Below are 20,092 nucleotides of genomic sequence, written 5' to 3' on the forward strand. Positions count from 1 at the left end.
ACCCTTACTTTTAGTTAATAAAATATGTTTCTATCAAAAAAGGGTAGTTAGTCTAGTTAAAATTTCTTCATCTGAAGAAGTTACCCACCATATAGAAAGCAATGAATTTTTTTTTCCTGTACAATAGCAATAGTAATAATAATTGCTCTAAGTAATATTACAAATTTAGTGTTATTAAAAAGTACTTGGATACATGTTTGATATTTTCTATTGGAAAATGTCTTTCATCTGCAAATATACCTAGGGAAGCAGTAGGTCAAATGAAGAAGAAATTGTTCTCTTGCAATGTTATACTGCTCAGGATTCAGTAAATGGGTATAGTTCATATCCTATTCAAATAAAGAGGAAAGACTGATAGGCCTTTTACTTCTTATAAGCTTCTATTTTACCGGGTGAAGTCTTGATAATTCCATCAACCTTGGAACCTAATTAGAGAAGTGACTGATTTATATCTTCTCAGCTGTGTGAACATAATTCTGCCTATTGAAGTGAGGGGTTGTTAATCCCTGGCAATCATGTTTGTGCCAACTTGATCGGTGAGCTTAGACTATTTCCAGTCATAGGAGGTTGAAAAGCATGTGGATTTTACAAAAGAAACAGGGAAAAGATGATGGTTCTAAATGAAAACAGAATAGGACTAAACAAAAGTCTTGATATGATGAAGTTCAGAAAATAAAAGATTCTGTGAAATGTACCAGTGAACCCTTGGGGAAATGAAGAAATAAAATGAAGCTTTTTCAGCTTGATTAATGTTTGAATTTTTGTTAACAGAAGTGGAATATGAGGAGAATAGGATTTATCTTCTCAGGGAAAAACGTATTTTGAAAAATGCCTTCTAGTTCACATGGTTTAACAACAACAAAAATTTTAATATACAATACTGAGACTAGTAAAAAATCAAATCCCAAGGGGAAAAAAAAGATTACTGAATCGTATAATTAAACTATAGTTTACATATAGGTTTACTATAAATAATTTAGAATTTCAAATAAGATCAGTGTATTTTCCAAAGTATGCATTTGCATTATATTTATACAGGTAATCAGTCTGTCTTATAAAGACTCAGATTATACAATTTTCTTAATTTCCTCCTGTGATACAAAATAAAACACACAATGTCAAATGACGACAACAACCTCAACCACAAACACAATCATCTAGATATGAAGGTTCATTTCAGAGAACAGTATCTTTCTAACATTTGGCATCTGCCATCTTCAAGACCATTGTAGAGAACAGGGGCTGACCTGGCAAAAGAAATGTGAGATAAGGTGATCTATGATAGGCATGACTGGGTGTTTTTCTGACAATGACTTGCTAAAGAAAAGAATGACCTTTTGTGAAAGATTGTGAGAATGTAAGCCTCGATTGATTTATGTGAGGTATTGTCCAGGCTGAATGTGAACTAAATAATGTCTCACGGTACCCAAGATTTTATTAATTGTTTCCCATCAAGGGCAAATTGGAGAATAGATAACAATAATGTGAATGATTCGAACCTTTGCTGTTCTACCCTGTCTATCCCATAACTTTTATCCTCCCTTCTTTTGTTGCAATTGTCTGTGTATTTAAAAAACCCAAAATACAAAAAACAGAGCTTGAGTGTTTGTGTGTGTGTATGTGTGTGTGTGCATACCAAATTTCAAATGTGAGTTGGAATTGCATCAGAGATCTCTCTGAAAGCCTCTTCAGGCTCTTGAGAAAATTGTCAACAATTAATAGTGACATAGCGATATCACATTACCATTCTTTTGGTAAAGCTGGCAATGGTATAAACTTTCCGTAGTCTTCGTGGTAATTCAAACATGGATTGCTTTATGCCCAGTGAAATAAACTTTGAGATAAGAAAGTGAATCATGTGAACTAGTTTTCAAGGGAAATACAGTGTAGCAGAACACTGGTCTTAAATATATAACATTAAATAGCCAACTGTATAAAAAGGACTGCTCATTTTAAATGGGATTTGTGTCTTTATTAAATTTTATCTCATGGGATTTTTATTTCTGTCTAAATATATATAGCATTAATTATATGAAAATTAATAAAATCAAATTTATTTTCTAAAGTATTCACTTAATTCAGACATTTATGTGAAGTAGGCTTCCCCTTCTGTCTTCTCTTCCCAACTTCACTTCCTATCATGAAAAGTGACAGCCATAAACTTTCGACAAAATACTTCTTGACCAATGCTACCTGATTCAATAAAGTTTCTTCTCTATTTGTAAAAAAATGTTACTGTTTTCATATATGAAGTCCATCAAACTATACTCTATAACTGTTGACTTCTGTGATTTTTAAAAAATATTGTCATAGTGCAATGACAGCATTTTCATCCATTGGAGCTCAGCTCTGTCTTCTTTTGGTAAAAATTGCTTTCTCTAAGATGATAGATTAATCTCACAGTTGATGGATTGATTTCTCTTTTTTTATTGGTTGGTTTAAGCAAACCAGTATGTAAAAACTATCACATAATTTTAAATAGTTTTTTAAGTTGAACCTCTTTCCTATCTGCCCTAAACCTCTTTGTTGTAATTAATTCTGTGGGTTTAACTGAACTTTTATCTTGAAAAAATCAGTAAACTCATCCAAATTGAGAAGTAAATGTTGTGATATGTTTTCCCTTTGTAAAATGTCTTTCCATGTTTGTCAAAATCCTCCGTAAGTTTCATTTACTTTATCCTTACCTATCATATAGATATTCTTATTAGAGCTTCGTTAGCAATAATAATCACAAATCCATGTGTGTATGCATGTGCACATATATGAAGTATATACATACATACTCTATAAACTCAATCCAGTGAATGTTAAGGAGTCTGCTATGGATCTACTCAATTGAGTCAATTTATCTTCTTGAACATCACAGTCTTCGTAATGATTAAAAAGAGCTCATGTTTTATATTTTCCACTTGGTCCAGCGACCTACTTGACCTGCTTGTATAAATCTTGTTTCCTCAACCTTACAAAAGGTAGAATAATCAGGGCCTTCAGGATTATATCCTAACTTGGCCTGTTTAAGACCTCTGTGAGCATGCTAGCAAAAGAAGACTTCGCTAGATACAAATTAAATCTTGCAGGGAACATTCACTAAGGCTTACCAATAAAAGATTTTTTAAGTTCTGATTCTGCTGCTTACTATACTGTGTGGCCTTGGACATTTTGAACCACATTTCTTCATTTGTAAAATGAGAACCATAATGCCTCATAGAACTTCATTTGTTTTGATAATACATTACATATGCCTAGTGCTTAATACAATGTATTGGCAGATGAAGAAATCCGTATAGGGAAGATGAATAATTCACTCAAGCTCACACAGTAGGCAGCAGTGGAATTGGGCATTAGCTCATTCATAATTGAAGCCAAACTTGTATTTATCTTTCTATTATAGTAGCAAATAGACTTCTTTATCATCTCTATCAAAACATGATACAAAGTTGATCTCTTCCTTTCTCCTAATGCCATCTAATATCTGCATTATCTTTTTATTTTAGTTTATGATTAAATTAATATCACTCTCTGGCAACATACTTAAGTATAATTAATTATGACTCCTTCTTTGTTCAAGATAAAAATATATCATTAGTGACTATGAAGTCATCTATCAAAAAGGGTATCTGTTCTAATTAGCTAAATTTATTATAGAGATCAGAAAACAGAAATATCATAGTGACATCATATTCTTTGTTTTTCTGACTTATGACAGGTAAATCAAAAGTGTGCCCTTTATTATTACTTAATTTTTAATAATCTCAGTACAAATAGTATTCTTCATTTCTTCAGTATGTCATATTTACAAGGATATACTTTGTCTTTATTCCTCTCATTCATTTTGCCTTCATATGCTCTATTTAAGTACATTTTAATAGTAAAAGCCCTAAAAAACATGTAAATCTTTTGGGCTTTTGAGGATTTCTGACCAAAGATAACAATAGTATCAATAGTAGTATCTTTGGAGATTTGAGTTTTTACCATGATGGTTGAAAAATAATACTGACAAACATTAAGCACTTTCTTTGTCCTGTGGAATAGGGTAGAGGGAAAAACTGATTGGCTTCTAATTATATAAGAGAGGAGATAGGATAATCAGATACCATTTGTAAAAATAATTCCAAGTACAGGAAAAATGCTGATAAATACAAATCTTGTGGGGATAAAGGAGAGAAATAGAAAGGCATCAACATTAACACTTACAGTATTTACAGAATAGGCATACCTCGGCGATATTGTGGGCTCAGTTCCAGACCATTGCAATAAACTGAAATACTGATAAAAACAAATCTCTCAGGTATTTTTTTTTGGGGGTTTCCTAATGCATATAAAAATTATGTTTACATTAAGCTATAGTCTATTAAATGTGCAAGAGCATTATGTCTTTTAAAATGTATATACCATAATTTACAAATATTGCTAAAAAACGCTGAAGATCATCTGAGCCTTCAATAGATAGTAATCTTGTTGATGGTGGAAGGCCTTACCTCGATGTTGATGGTTACTGACTGATCAGAGTAGTGGTTGCTGAAGGTTGGCGTGGCTGTGGCTTTTTTTTTTTTTTTTTTTTGTAGAGACAGGGTTTTGCCATGTTACCCAGGCTGGTATTGAATTCCTGGACTCAAGTAATTCTACTGTCTTGGATTCCCAAAGTGGTGGAAGTACAGGCATGAGCCACACCACACCTGGCTTGGCAATTTCTTAAAATAAGACAACAGTGATGTCTGCTGCATCAATTGACTCTTCCTTTTGCAAAAGATTTCTCTGTAGTCTGCCATGCTGTTTGATAGCATTTTACCCATTGTAGAACTTCATTAAAAAATTGGAGTCAGTCCTCTCGCTGCTGCCACTTTATCAACTAAGCTTATATAATGTTCTAAATCCTTTTTTGTATTTCAACAATGTCCTCAGGATCTTCACCAGTAGTAGTTTGTATGTCAAGAAACCATTTTGTTGGCTCATCCTTAAGAAGCAACTCCTCATCTGTTAAAATTTTATCATGAGACTAGAGCAATTCAGTCACATCTTCAGGCTCCACTTCTAATTCTAGTTCTCTTGTCATTTCCACCACATCTGCAGTGACTTCCTTCACTGAAGTCTTCAGCCTCTCAAAATCGTGCATGAGGGTTGGAATAAACTTCTTCCAAACTCTTGTTAATGTTAGTATTTTGACTCTTCTCCCATGAATCATGAATGTTCTTAATGGTATCTAGAATGGTGAACATTTTCCAAATAATTTTCAATTTACTTTACACAGATGTATGAGAGGAATAACAATTTAATGCAGCTATACCCATGGAAAATATATTTATTAAATAATGAGATTTGAATATCAAAATTATTCTTTGATTCATGGACTGTAGAATGGATGTTATATTAGCAAGCATGAAAACAACTTTAATCTCCTTGTATGTCTCCATTAGAGCTCTTGGCTGACCAGGTACATTGGCAATGAGCAGTAGTATGTTGAAAGGAATCTGTTTTTCTCAGCAGCAGATCTGAACAGTTGGGTTAAAATATTCAGTAAACCATGCTGCGAAAATATGTGCTGTCATTGAGGCTTTAATGTTCCATTTATAGAGTTCAGGCTCAGTTCATTTAGCATAATTCTTAAGTGCCCTAGGTTTTGCAGAATGGTCAATGAGCATTGGTTTCAACTTAAAGTTGTCAAACGCATTAGCTGCTAACAAGAGAATCAGTCTGTCCTCTGAAGCTTTGAAGCTAGGAATTGACTTATTTCCCTGTGCAAGTCCTAGATGGTGTCTTCTTTCACTATGTGGCTGTTTCATCTACATCGAAAATATGCTGTTTAGTGTAGCCACCTTCATGAATTATTTTAGCTGGATCTGGGTAACTACCTGAAGTTTCTTCATCAGCACTTGCTGCTTCACCCTTGCACTTTTGTGCTATGAAGATAGCTATTTTCCTTCAACCTCATGAACCAACCCCTGCTAGCTTCAACGTTTTCTTCTGCAGCTTCCTTACCTCTCAGCCTTCATAGCATTAATCTTTTCTCTGGATTAGACTTTAGCCTAAAGAAATGTTGGGACTTGTTGGATCTTCTATTCAGACCGCTAAAACTTTCTCAATATTAGCAGTAAAGCTGTTTTGCTTTTTTGTAATTAATGTGTTAACTGGAATATAACTTTTACTTTCCTTCAAGACCTTGTCCTTTGCAGTCACAACTTGGCAAACTATTTGGTGCAAGAGGTCTAGCTTTTGGCTTACCATGGCTTTTGACATGTCTTTCTCACTAAGCTTAATCATTTCTAGCTTTTGATATAAAGTTACATATGCGTGACTCTTTTTCACTTGAACACGTAAGATGCTGTTTTATGGTTATTAATTGGCTTGATTTCAATATTGTTGTGTGTCAGGAAATAGGCCAGAGGAAAAGGAGAGAGATGCGAAAATGGTTGGTTAGTGGAGTAATCATAACACACACATTTACTGATTGTTCGTCCTCTTATCTGGGCATGATTTGTGGTATCCAAAGCAATTATAATAGTGACATCCAAGATCACTAATCACCATAACAGATATAATAATAATGAAAAAGTTTGGAATATCGTGAGAGTCACCAAAATGTGACACAGAGACACAAAGTAAGCACATGCTGTTAGAAAAGCAGCATCGATAGAAGTGTTGGACACAAGGTTGCCCCAGATCTTCAATATGTAAAAAACACATCTCTAAAGAACAACAACGTGAAGTGCAGCAAAATGTGATATGCTTCTAAATGTTATATTATTGTGTTTACAACATGCTGCGCTGAGCAATTTACAGATGTTATATCTAATTTTCAAAATAGTCCTTCTGAAGAAGAGGAATTACAAACTCACTCTGGAGCTTAAGAAAAAGCGGGTAACATATTGTGGTGAGAGTTAATTAACTTTCCTAAGATCAAAAATTATAAAGTGCCAAAACAAAAAATCAAGGCCAAGTCAGTCTGACCTTAAGAATAATGCTTCTCCCAGAACTTTATATCACTTGGATGAAATGTATCCAAGAGTTCTTCTCAGCAGTTAAGATTTGGCCACTAAGGAAGTAAGGCTTTCTGACAAATCTGTCATAGATGGGCCATTCAGAGAGTGAGCTAAATATAAAGGAAAGAAAATAAGAGGTGAGGCCTCCTGCACTATTTCAATGATATGCACATCCTTTAAAAGGTGTCTCATTTTAATGTCTTTTCCCCCAGAATAACATCACAGCGACAGGCAATCCATTCTGTCATTGATACCCAATGTCATATCTATTTTTCTCAGTGATGCACTTGACCCAAATAATGATATTTATTAGTTTGGATGAGTCACCTTTTTTGCATACTACTCTGCCCACTGGCTTCTTTGAATCCCTTTCTAGATATACAGGGAATTACTATTAGTCTAGCTCTAAAATTTTATGTTATTAAATCGGTCCACAAAAGTTGTATTCAGTCATTTCCTCCTTATTTTTCCCTCTTAAAGTGTTAGAGAGCTGTGAGCTACATTTTCTTTCTATAAGTAGCAAGAGTAATGTTAGACATCGCTCAGATCTCAGAAAAAAAACATTGAATGAAGATTGAAATTTGACATTAACTAGTGCTATTGCAGTCTTAACTGAAGGTCACAGGATACGTGACCACCAAAGTTCCCTCCTAGACTCTCCACTGTTTTCCTTCTCTGCTTTTTCTCCACTGTTTTCCTTCTCTGCTTTCATCACTCTGTCACATAAAGTGGATTTTCTCCACTGTTTTCCTTCTCTGCTTTCATCACTCTGTCACATAAAGTTCACAGGGCTTCTCTAAGGGAAGGATCAGGCACTGTAATGAACACTTTTCTTTTAAAGACTTCCAGAGATAGAGGTTTTGCAGCAGTGAATCAGTATGCTTTTCTGGCAGTTCGCATTGTCATGACATTCTTTCTTTTATTTTCAGTAACTTTTCTTACTTCCCAATCCAAAGCTTCCTCCCTTTTTGTTTTTCTTCTTTTTATCCTTCACGTCACAATCCATCATACATTTGCTTTTATGTAATTTCTAGGTTTTTTTTTTTCAAATGAAATAGGCCCTTTTAAATTCTTTTTTATGACTCAATTTTTTAATTAAGGTGAGTTCTTTCAGACAACAGATCAGAATTTTGTTCTGTATGCAGTACTAGGGAAGTTATAAGCCATATGAGTAAACGCTTAGCACAGAAGACAAGAGATCAGTGTTCTAGAACATTTCAAAAGTGGCTTCAGATGCAAAACTACACTGGGCAAAATTTCTGTTTTCATTTATTACATACTATATGGAGTTAATTATTAAATACTATTATACCTTAGTATCTTGATTCTGCCTTTATCTTCATTGATTTTAAACAAAAGATCTCTTTTCCATCTTCTCTTTTTAAATTGCTCTAGAGTTGTGAATCGGGATTTATAATCTGAACCAAATACATCAAGCCATAAGTCAGGTTGAGTTAATAGGGGAAAATCCAGATGTCCAAATTCTACTCTATGTCTTTTATCCAACGTGTGAATTCTTTGCCTATTCATTTTTCAGAAGGGACTTCTGTAAGTACATATTATAGTAAAACTGATGAGACAAGAATATTTATTTTTGGGGGCTTATATTCTGATTTCTGACATCTATGGGTATCTACTGCCCATATTGGTATCTACTGCCCATAGCAACTGCCCAGTTGTCAGTAACCTCATCCCTATGTTTGTACCCCTTAAAAAAAAAAAAAAAAAAAAATAAAAAAAAAAAAAAAAAAAAAAAAAGATTTGTGTTTAGTTTCATTGGAGCAATAGTTTTCAGCATGAATTTGACTTTTTTTTCCTAAGACTAATTACTAATTAAATTTATTCTCTGGTATTCCATTCTTTGTCCCTTCAACAGACTCTTGTTTCAGTCTCTTGTCGTTCTGTAACTTGCCATTCCCTTGAGATGTGATAACTAACTAAAGTTAACTTAATAGCAGTATAGAAAATTCAGAGTATCATCTGTACAAGTGTACATGTATAGTAATACCTAAAATTTAGTACAGGGCCTGTGCTTGTGTCTCTAATAAGGACCTTGTTTTTTTTTTTGCTATGAGGAACTCTATGATTTCTAATAATTAATCCTCAACCTACCACAGAATTAAGTCTGACAGTTGGGAACACCTAAATGTTTTCCTTACTCAGTTAATATAAAGCAGTGCCAGAAAGGAATCCTTAAATGGAAACTTAGAAGAATATTCAGAAACTATTACATGTCTTCAATCAACCCACAAAATGAACTTAAATCCCATTTTTATTAAATGAACTTAACCTTTGTATCTATGCAGTATCATAATTAGCATTAGCATAACCCTTTTATTAATCTTGAATTCTTTTTGTTAACTGCTAGATTTTCTTCCTGAATTATGTCTTTGTTTGCAACTTGTTTTTATACTTTATAGACATAAGAGCAAAGTAAATAATATAAAAATAATTCAGTGTTTTTGCAAAAGTGATACTGCATGAAATTACCAAAATAAGACTTTAAAAAAAGTAGAGTTGACTAGGCGTGGTGGCTCATGCCTGTAATCCCAGCACTTTGGGAGGCTGAGGTGGACAGATCACCTGAGGTCAGGAGTTCGAGACCAGCCTGACCAACATGATGAAACCCCGTCTCTAATACAAATACAAAAATTAGCCGGGAGTGGTGGTACGTGCCTGTAATCCCAGCCACATGGGAGGCTGAGGCAGGAGAATCGCTTGAACCCAGGAGGCAGAGGGTGCAGTGAGCCAATATCACACCACTGCATTCCAGCCTGGGCTACAAGAGCAAAATTCCTTCTCAAAAAAAAAAAAAAAAGGTAGAGTTACTATCTTATCAGTTCTTTTCAATACTGAAAAGTTAATATATTCTTTATCAACCTTGCCTTACAAATATTATAATGATATCCTTTCTCGAAGCTAGTTTATTGAGTTTTAATTGATAACCATTTAAAAGAAAAATATTTCAATAATAATGCAACTTTCATGAGGGCATGGAATTCATTCATTGGGTCATTTTCATATTTTTTGGTCCAATTTTTTAAATTAGAAGATAAAACACAGAGTGCTATAGAGTGACCTAAGAATGAATTGGGATACAATACTAACAAATAGAATTCAGTACTTGGGCTCCAGATTCCCTGTTGTTCCCTGTAGCCAAATATTTTTCAAGTATCAGAATATAATAGGTCAATATCTGAACTTTGAAGACTATCTGCTCTTAAAATAAAATAAGATTTATGTCCTTGTAGTCTGACTTTAGCATTTTTTTTTTCTTTTTTCTTGTACAACCTGCAACATAACATTTGGTGTATTGTTCCAGTTCTATGATCATTAGCAGCCTTTCGAGTACTGTAGGTGGCAAAAATGAAGTGAAGAAAAGGAGAGTTTTCAAATTCTTTATGAAGCTAAGGCTTTAGGAGAATTGAGATTTTTTAATGAGCTCTACTCCAATTGCTTGCTTAATAGTTCATGCTTACACTGGGGAGCCATTGTTTGCACACTACCCGTGTGACAAGTGATTCATAACCAGAATATATAAGGAGCTCAAATAGCTCTATAGGAAAATATTAATAATACCATCAAAAATGGGCAAAATATATCAATAGACATTTCTGAAAAGAAGACACACAAATCTCATACAAGTATCTGAAAAGGTGCTCAACATCATTGAACATCAGATAAATGCAAATCCAAACTACAATGAGATATCCTCTCACCCCAGTTAAAATGGCTTTTATCCAAAAGACAGGCAATAACATATGCTAGTGCAGATGTGGAGAGAAGGGAACTCTAGTACAGTGTTGGTGGAAATGTAAATTAGTACAATCACTATAGAGAACAGTTTGGAGTTCCCTCAAAAAAACAAAAATTGAGCTACCATATGATCCAGCAATCCCATTGCTTGATATATACCAGAAAGAAAGGAAACCAGTATATTGAAGAGACGTTTGCACTCCTATGTTTGTTGCAGCACTGTTTACAATAGCTAAGATTTGTAAGCAATCCAACTTTCCATCAACAGATGTATGGAGAAAGAAAATGTGGTACATACACACAATGGTATACTATTTAGTCATAGTAAAGAATGAGATCTTGCCATTTGCAACAACATCTATGGAACTGAAGACCATTACGTTAAGTGAAATAAACCAGACACAGAAAGACAGACATTGCATGTTCCCACTTTTTTGTGGGATCTAAAAATAAAATCAATTGAACTCAGAACATAGAAAGTTGAAGGATGGTTACCAGAGTCTGGGAACAGTAGCCGGGGTTTGGGATGAGGTGGAGATGGTTAATGGGTCCAAAAATGTAGAAAGAATAAATAAAAACTACAATTTGATGACACAATAGCATCACTATAATCAATAATAATTTAATTGTACATTTTTAAATAAAGAGTGTAATTGGATTGTTTTAAATTAAAAGGATAAATACTTGAGGAGACCAATATCCCATTCCCCATGATGAGATTATTTCACTTTGCACACATGTATCAAAACATCTCAGGTACTCCATAAATATATACACCTGCTATGTACCCACAAAAATGAAATACAAAATTAGAAATTAAAAAAATAAAAGTATCATGATTTCAATTCCCATGAAGAGTATTTGAAATTAGTGAACACATTTTTTCTTGTTACATTACACATGGTATTATTAACATATCTTTAGAAAGATTGTAACTTATTTTAAAAGCACTCACACTGTCTCAAATGAACCAAAATTATTTAATATAATAAGCTAGAAAGTTAGCCATAAAATTAATTTACTTTAAAACATTTATCACACCCTAAAGCTAAAAGAAAATACTTTTTAAAAGAGCAACACATAAACTATATTCTCCTATTTAAAAATCCTGCCCATGTGAAGGGATCTAACATAATTGAGTATTTCTTGGAAGAACATTTACTCATGTTTTCAAGACTCGACTGAATTGTTTAGCGCAAATATCTGAATTTTACATTGCTGATAGAACTAAGTTTCTTCCTTTCAAGCAGTAATATCCAGCATATTTAAAAACAAATTATTAATTTTTTATGAATAAATGAAAGAGTACATGAGTGAATTAAGTGGACCCTTATCTGACATATTTCAAGTTAGCTCTTTCAGCGTAAGGGGCATTCTACGTTTCAGGGTGAATTATTAGAACTACTTCTAAATGTACTCTTATTCCCAAATATGAATCATAAACAGAATAAGATTGATAACTGGAGGATTAATGGTAAAAATGGTCTCTTTATTTGATTAAAATAATTTGCATCATTTTTCTAGAACAGCAGTATACATAATGTATCTAGCAAAATTAAATAGAAGTTTTAAGAAAATAAAAACTATATGCACACACACACATATACAGGCATACTCACATGTGCATATCCTGCATGTATGTAATGAGTCCTAAGTTGTTTTATTTTTATTTAGTTATTTATTTTGAGATGGAGTTTTGTTCTTGTTGCCTAGGCTGAAGTGCAATGGCGCGATTTTGGCTTACTGCAAACTCCACCTCCTAGGTTCAAGTGATTCTCCTGCCTCAGCCTCCTGAGTAGCTGAGATTACAGGCATGCACAACCACACCTGGCTAATTTTGTATTTTCTAGTAGAGAGGGGGGTTTCTCCATGTTGCTCAGGCTGGTCTCGAACTCCTGACCTCAGGTGATCCACCTGCCTCGACCTCCCAAAAGTGCTGGGATTACAGGCATGAGCCACCGCGCCTGGCTTGAGTCCTAAGTTGTGATGGAAATCCTTAGAGAAATTCCAGTTCAACCCATTTCCATATAATTCTGACAGTATTATTATATTTCTCTATATTTTAATTAGAATTCAAATTATTATGTCAAAATCTCTAAGAAAAGAAGAGGTAATGTTTTAAAAAGTTTTAAGTGTGAAAAAAAGAACCTCAGTTGTCTTTTAAAAATGCTACCTACAAATGCATACTGTAACTCTGGTGATAAAATGAGAATATCATCATTAAGACCCAGAAAATAAGGTGCATGTTAAGCCCTATTATTTGTGACATTATTAATCGGTGAAAGGTAAGTGCAGGGTTGATAAAGGTCACAGAGGGATACGCTGCACGAGATAATTAGATCCACACACTTTAAACAAACCCAGCCTTACATTAGATTTAGATCGCTGTCTGAACTAAAGGGTAGAACACTTTAATGCACCTCTTTATCCTGAAGCATTATATTTCACATTGTGGAAAGTTGCCATTTTTATGCGTTTATACGATGAAAACATTTTCTAAAGAAAATTAGGGGAAAGAAACACAGTAAGATTGATGTTTACCGAAATAGGCAGTGATTAGTGAGCAATCTCTGTTGATGTAACAAGCACATCACCATGGTTTGTTTCTGGATGAGTTATTAATGCTAGATGCATTAGTCATGGTTTCCAGCATTAATTTAGATTTATGCCATGAATGAAAAGGTTATTCTAACAGCAGAACATGTCTGTGATACCTTTCAGAGAAATGCTAATCATAGTCCACTGAATCTGTATGTATTATTTAGTGCCATTACCAATCCTAAAGCTTTCTAGATTTTTGCTTCTCTGTTATTTGTGTTCATAGATCTTGATAACACTTTATAGTGTTCACACTGTGATAATAAAGAGCAACTATAGGAGTTATAGCCAGTTTAGGGTCTTGCTCAGAGTAGTATTGAGATGGGAGAGAATGTGCAGAGGATTAAGGAATTTAAAATTATGAATAATTAGACATAAATAGCACAGAACAGGTGACACATCCATTGGCTAAGTGTCAGTGATTGAAGAAAAAGAAAAAATAATTAGCTTACTCAAAGGTCGATAAGCAGAGACCAGCGTTTCCTAAAGTGTGTCCTATTGAAGACTAATACAAGGAGATACTTTTAAAAGTAAAAATAAATAAATAAAGGTGCAGTGGTCTATTGTGCTTGGTAATAAGAACAGAAAGCTAGAATTATCTATGACTTGAGTCAATAATGACATCCATTATTGATGATAACAGTTCTTTTCTAGGTTTCGTGGAAATAATAATTGAAAGTTACTTTATGTAAGGATTTACCAGGAATAAACAGTCAAATGACTTCTCTATAAAATATCATTTCTTAGAGAGCATTGACCTCTTTTTTGTGATATATGCATTTGTAAATCAAAAAGTATGTAATAGACTTAAGGATATAAAAACAAGTGATTCAGAATACTCTGATACCAAGTTTTCTTATAAACATGTAAAAAAAGAAATGAAACCTTTCAACCAAAGAAGTGGCTTTCAATTTAGATGGTTCAGACACAGAAAACTTTTTTTTTTTTAAAGAGCAGTAATTTTTGTTTATTGTTCTTTAAACCCCAAAGTCGATGTGCAGATTAACCCTTCTAATTAGGCTTCATCTATTGGGTAGTACAAATTGTTTCAACGATTCAAAATCATTTGAATATTTGCTATTTTGCAAACAGCTGGATTCACTTGCTCTTTTACCTGTAAATTCACTTGCTCTTTTACCTGTAGAATGCAAAACTTCTAGGGAATGGTGGGGAAGAGCATCCACCCTCACCAGAACAGGCATTATTTTACCATTTATAAAATGTTACCATTTATAAAATGTTGTTATTTTACCATTTATAAAAAACTTTCTAAGATGATAGATTTAATCTATAGCTATTAGGCAGGAGAAATCCCAGAGATGGGTCCTTGCAATACTAAGAGTAAGTTTAGCATTTTCCTAATACTTTGTCATGCATCCCCCTTTTAAAGATACTGTGGCCTCTAGTACATAAGTTACAGTAATTCTTCACAATAGTTCAGTGCTTGAAGAATGAGATTGCAGACATTTTAAAAGATGTAGAAGGAATGCTTCAGCCACAAATATTCCAAAGATATAATATTATATCACCTGGGTGATGAATATTTGAATCGATTGTTTTTAGCTTAAGATTTTTTTCATCTCTTCTAAAACTGATTACCATAGAAACAATTGTATTAGCCATGAAATTATCAGATTTAGTTATCAGGTTGTTTACAAACGTCAAGCATTGTAAATTATCTTTTCCACATGGAAAGTAATATAGATGGAGATCATTTCAGTGCATCTTAAACTATATTGGTGGCCAATATAGAATGCGTTAATACAATGTGGTGGGTTTTTCTTAATCCTCATGTTAAGGCATTATTTTCAAAACTACAATTTTTATATTGGGGGAAACACTTCAATGGAGCTCCCACATGTGAGAAAAACACTAGAAATAGAAAGGCTCCCTTAAACCAAACAAAAAATCAACTTAGTAGGAATGAAGCATTAATTTAAAAGTGCATGTGTGTGCACACACAGAGAGTTTTATCAACTCCTATGAGATTTCTTGTAAGAAAGTAAGACTAAATGTAATGTCTCCAATTAAAATTAACTCTGTAAGTAAAACTCTGCAGTGTACCAAGAACAAATGGTAAGGAATATATAGGTACTATCAAAATTGCCAAAGAGACTCCTTTCAGTAGAATGTCAGTGTTCCAATTTTTCTTAACATTAGATGTCAAAGTTATTAGCTCCATAAATGAACATAATTTCCTGTAATGTAAACAATTGACTGAAGTTTACTGATTTCTGAACATCTGAACTCTGTATGAAGACCATTAGTGAATTTATGTGTTTAATTCATAAAGATATTTATACATATTATTAGCTTAAGCCATTTTATTTGCTATTAACAATAAGTATCATGCTATGAAAATTTCCTCAACCAGATTTTATGAAAAATTGACATACAAAGCTTTTTAATAAATATATTAAATAAGCAGCTAAATACTGATACTAATACTGAAAAAAATTGACAATATTTGACATACCAGAGAACTTGAAATGAAAAATATTAATATTAAGTGACTGACCCATTTATATAATCTTCATTAGCTCTGAGCTTTTCTGGATTTTGAGAGCCTTTTATTGTCACAAAAATAAAGTCAATTATATTTCAGAGAAAAAATCATGAAAGATCATGACCTAACAGTATGCCCAAGGGACTGGAAATGAAAATATCTTTGAGTTAATTAATATCACTAGTGTGGATAATATAATATGTACTTTCCATTGGTGTTGTAAGAATAAATAGAATTTCTGTCTTGTTGCTATAATGTATTAGTAATGATAACACAGAGCTACCTCAATACTACAGGGACAAAGTGGACATTGGAGAAAATAAGGTCTAGTAAGTGGAATCTCATGAAAGAAAGGTATACCAATAGAAATACATTTTAATTTAGGACTTCTGATACCTTGAAAAGATCGGGTCTGCCTTTTTCTACTTCAAGTTGCCATTATTTAGCTGATGTATAAAGATTGGCTTCTGATAAATATAGTGCTTATTCTCCCAGAGTTACCAAGAGAAGGAGAAAGAGGACATCAATATGAAACTCTTTTAAGACAGAGATTATTGCATTAGCCTAAATTTCTATTAGACTTGTTTTCTCCTTAAGAAATTAGAGACATAAAATCTTTATTATTCAAATACAAGGAGTAGTTCTAAGTTTCCTTCATTTCTTAAAGAAAATTTTCTTTATTAAATACAATGTACTAGTGGACACCATACAATCATTATCATCCACTAAGTCTATACTGCATTTAAGCATATATGAGAATAGACAGTAAAGACAAGATACGTTTAGTTGTATTGACATTAATAAATTAGGAAAGAGTAGAAATGGAAGAAGAGATAGAGTAGGTTCATGTAAAAAAACATGAAAAGTGAAAAGATGCTTACCTTTGGATGCAGTGAGATTTAATAATATGTTAAAAGGAATGTAGGATAAGTTGGGGAGTGATATATTTAACAAGAAGAAAGTTCTCTTCATTTAAAAAAAAATTAAGGAGAAGGCACAGCAAGATGGTGGAATAGAAAGCTCCACCAATTCTCCCCCTGTATTAGTTCCTTTTCACACTGCTGATAAAGACATATATGAGACTGGGCAATTTACATAAGAAAGAGGTCTAACTGGATTCACAATTCCACGTGGCTGGAGAGGCCTCACAATCATGGCAGAAGGCTAGGAGGAGCAAGTCATGTCTTACATGGATGGCAGCAGGCAAACAGAGAGCTTGTGCAGGGCAACTCTTGTTTTTAAAACCGTCAGGTCTCATGACACCCATTCACTATCATGGGAGCAGCACAGGAAAGACCCACCTCCATAATTCAATCATCTCCCACTGGGTACCTCCCACAACACATGAGAATTATGGGAGCTACAAGATAAGATTTGGGTGAGGACACAAAGCCAAACCATGTTACCCCTGCACAACAGTACCAAGTTAACAATTATCTACACAGAAAAAAACACTTTCATAAAAACCACTAACTAGGTACTCACTCACAGTATGTGGTTTTAGTTTCATATCACTGAAAGAGGAACTAAAGAGATAGGATAAACAGTCCTGAATCACCAACACCAACCCTCCCCCAGTCCCTGTAGTGGTGGCCTAGTGTGGAGAGCATCTCTGGGTACTGGGGGAGTGAGAACACAGCAACTGTAAGGCATTGAACTCAGTGTTATCCTGTTACAACATAAAGGAAACACAGACCAAACTCAGCTGATGCCCACCCACAGAGGGAGTATGTAAATCAGCCCTAGCCAGAGAGGAATTGTGGATCCCAGCTGTCTGAACTTGAGTTCTGTGAATTTTCGTGCCTATGGCAAAAGTGCTGTGCATCTCTAAGTAAACTTGAAAGGTGGGTTAAGTCATAAGGACTGCAAATCCTAGGTGTATCCTAAGACTGAACTAGGCCCAGAGACAGTGGACTGGGGGGACACACAACCTACTGAGACACAGCTGGGGAAGTCAAGAGAGTGCTGGCATCATCTCACACTTAACCTCAGGCTGCACAGCTCTCAGGTCCAAAAGATACCCTTCCCCTCCACTTGAGGAGAGGAGAGGCAAGAGTTGGGAGGACTCTGTCTTGCATGTTGGATACCAGCGAAGCCACAGTAGCATAGAGCACCAGTCAGAGTCAAAAGACCCCCCTTCCATACAGTCGTTTATAGTATCTATATGCCAATAAATTAAAACATCTATAGTAAATAGATAAATTACTAGACACATAAAATTAGATAAATTACTAGACACAAGAAATCCAAAACCTAAACAGACCAATAACAAGTAATGAGATTGAAGCATAATAAAAAATCTCCTAGTAAAGAAAACACCAGAATCCAAAGACTTCACTGCTGAATTCTACCAAATATTTAAAGAACTAACACAAATCCTACTCAAACTCTTTCAAAAAAATAGAGGAAGGAGTACTTTGAAACTCATTCTATAAGGGTAGTATTACCCTGATACCAAAACCAGATAAAGACACATCACCCCCCCAAAAAAAAAAACACAACAACAACTACAGTGCAGTATCTCTGAAGAACATCAGTGCAAAATTCCTTAACAAAATACTAGCAAATCAAATTCAGCAATAGTTTAGAAACATTGTCCATCATGACCAAGTGGGATTTATTCCTGGGATGCAAGGATGGTTCAATGTATGCAAATCAATCAAAGTAATACATCATATCATCATAATAAAGGATGAAAACACAATCATTTCAATTGATGCTGAAAAGGCATTTGATAAAATTCAACATCTCTTCATGATAAAAACCCTTAAAAAACTGGGTGTAGAAGGAACATAAGCTAATATAATAAAAGCCATATACAACAGACCCACAGCTAGTATCATACTGAATAGGGAAAATCTGAAAGCCTTTCATCTAAGATCTGTAACATAAAGATGCTCACCATCATGGTAATTATTATAAATAGTATTTGAAGTCCTAGCTAGAGCAATCAGAAAAGGAGAAGATAGAAAGGGAATCCAAGTTGGAAAGGAAGAATTAAAATTATTCTTATTTGCAGCTGATATGATGTTATATTTGGAAAAACCTAAAGACTCCACAAGAAAATGATTAGAACTGATAAATTCAGTAAAATTGCAGGATAAAAGTTTAACATATGAAAATCAGTAGCATTTCTATATACCAACCATGAAAAAGTGAAAAAGAAATTTAAAAAATTTAATCCCATTTACAATAGCCACACATAAAATTAAACATCAAGGAATTAATTTAACCAAAGAAGTGAAATACTTCTATAATAAAACTTATAAAACACTTATAAAGGAAATTGAAGAGGACACCAAAAGACAGGAAATCAGTATATCAAAGGGATATCTGCACTCCTATGTTTGTTGCAGCACTGTTTACAATGGCTAAGATCTGGAAGCAACCTAAGTGTTCATCAACAGATGAATGGAGAAAAAAAATTGGTACATATATACAGTGGAGTACTATTTAGCCATAACAAAGAATGAGAGCCTGTCATTTGCAACAACATGGATAAAACTGGAGATCATTATGTTAAGTGAAATAAGCCAGGCACAGAAAGACAAACATTGCGTGTTCTTGCTTATTTATGAGATCTAAAAATCAAATCAGTTGAACTCATGAACATGAGGCTTATAAATACTATCTTTTAACTCATTATTTTAAACTGATGATAACTTAGCAATGATTTCATAAACAACCAAAAAAGCATGAAAAGAAAACTAATAAACACAATGTACTTTAACTTTATACTCCCTCCTTTTAACTTTTACTGTTTCTTTTTATGTCTTATTGTACTATGTTTTCAAAAGTGTTGTAGTTATAATTTTTGATTGGTTCATCATTTGACCTTTCTACTTAAGAGTAGTTTACATACCATCATTATGATGTTATAATATTCTGTGGTTTTCCATGTGCTTACTATTTCCAGTGGGTTTTCTGCCTTCAGATGATTTCTTCTTATGTATTAACCTATTTTGTTTCAGAATAAAGAACACCCTTTAGCATTTCTTGTAAGACAGGTCTTGTGTTTATGGAATCCCTCAGCTTTTGTATGTTATTTGTTTCTTTCCTTTTGGTGCTTTTAGGATCCTTTCTTTATCCTTGACCTTTGGGAGTTTGGTTATTAAATGCCTTGAGGTTGTCTTCTTTGGGTTAAATCTGTATGGTGTTTTGTAACCTCTTTGTACTTGAATGTTGACTTATTTCTCTAGATTTGGGAAGTTTTCTGATATTACCTCTTTGAATAAACTTTCTACCCCCATCTCTT

General features: G+C 33.8%; 1 protein-coding gene across 1 annotated transcript in view; it reads left to right on the forward strand.

Annotated features, from left to right (window-relative positions):
• PCDH11X (protocadherin 11 X-linked) overlaps positions 1-20,092 on the forward strand; it is an 812,402-nt gene that overhangs the window by 700,387 nt on the left and 91,923 nt on the right. The gene's annotated exons all lie outside the window — the stretch shown is intronic.

This window comes from Mandrillus leucophaeus, unplaced genomic scaffold (assembly GCF_000951045.1).
Source record: "Mandrillus leucophaeus isolate KB7577 unplaced genomic scaffold, Mleu.le_1.0 Scaffold470, whole genome shotgun sequence".
NCBI classification, from domain to species: domain Eukaryota; kingdom Metazoa; phylum Chordata; class Mammalia; order Primates; family Cercopithecidae; genus Mandrillus; species Mandrillus leucophaeus.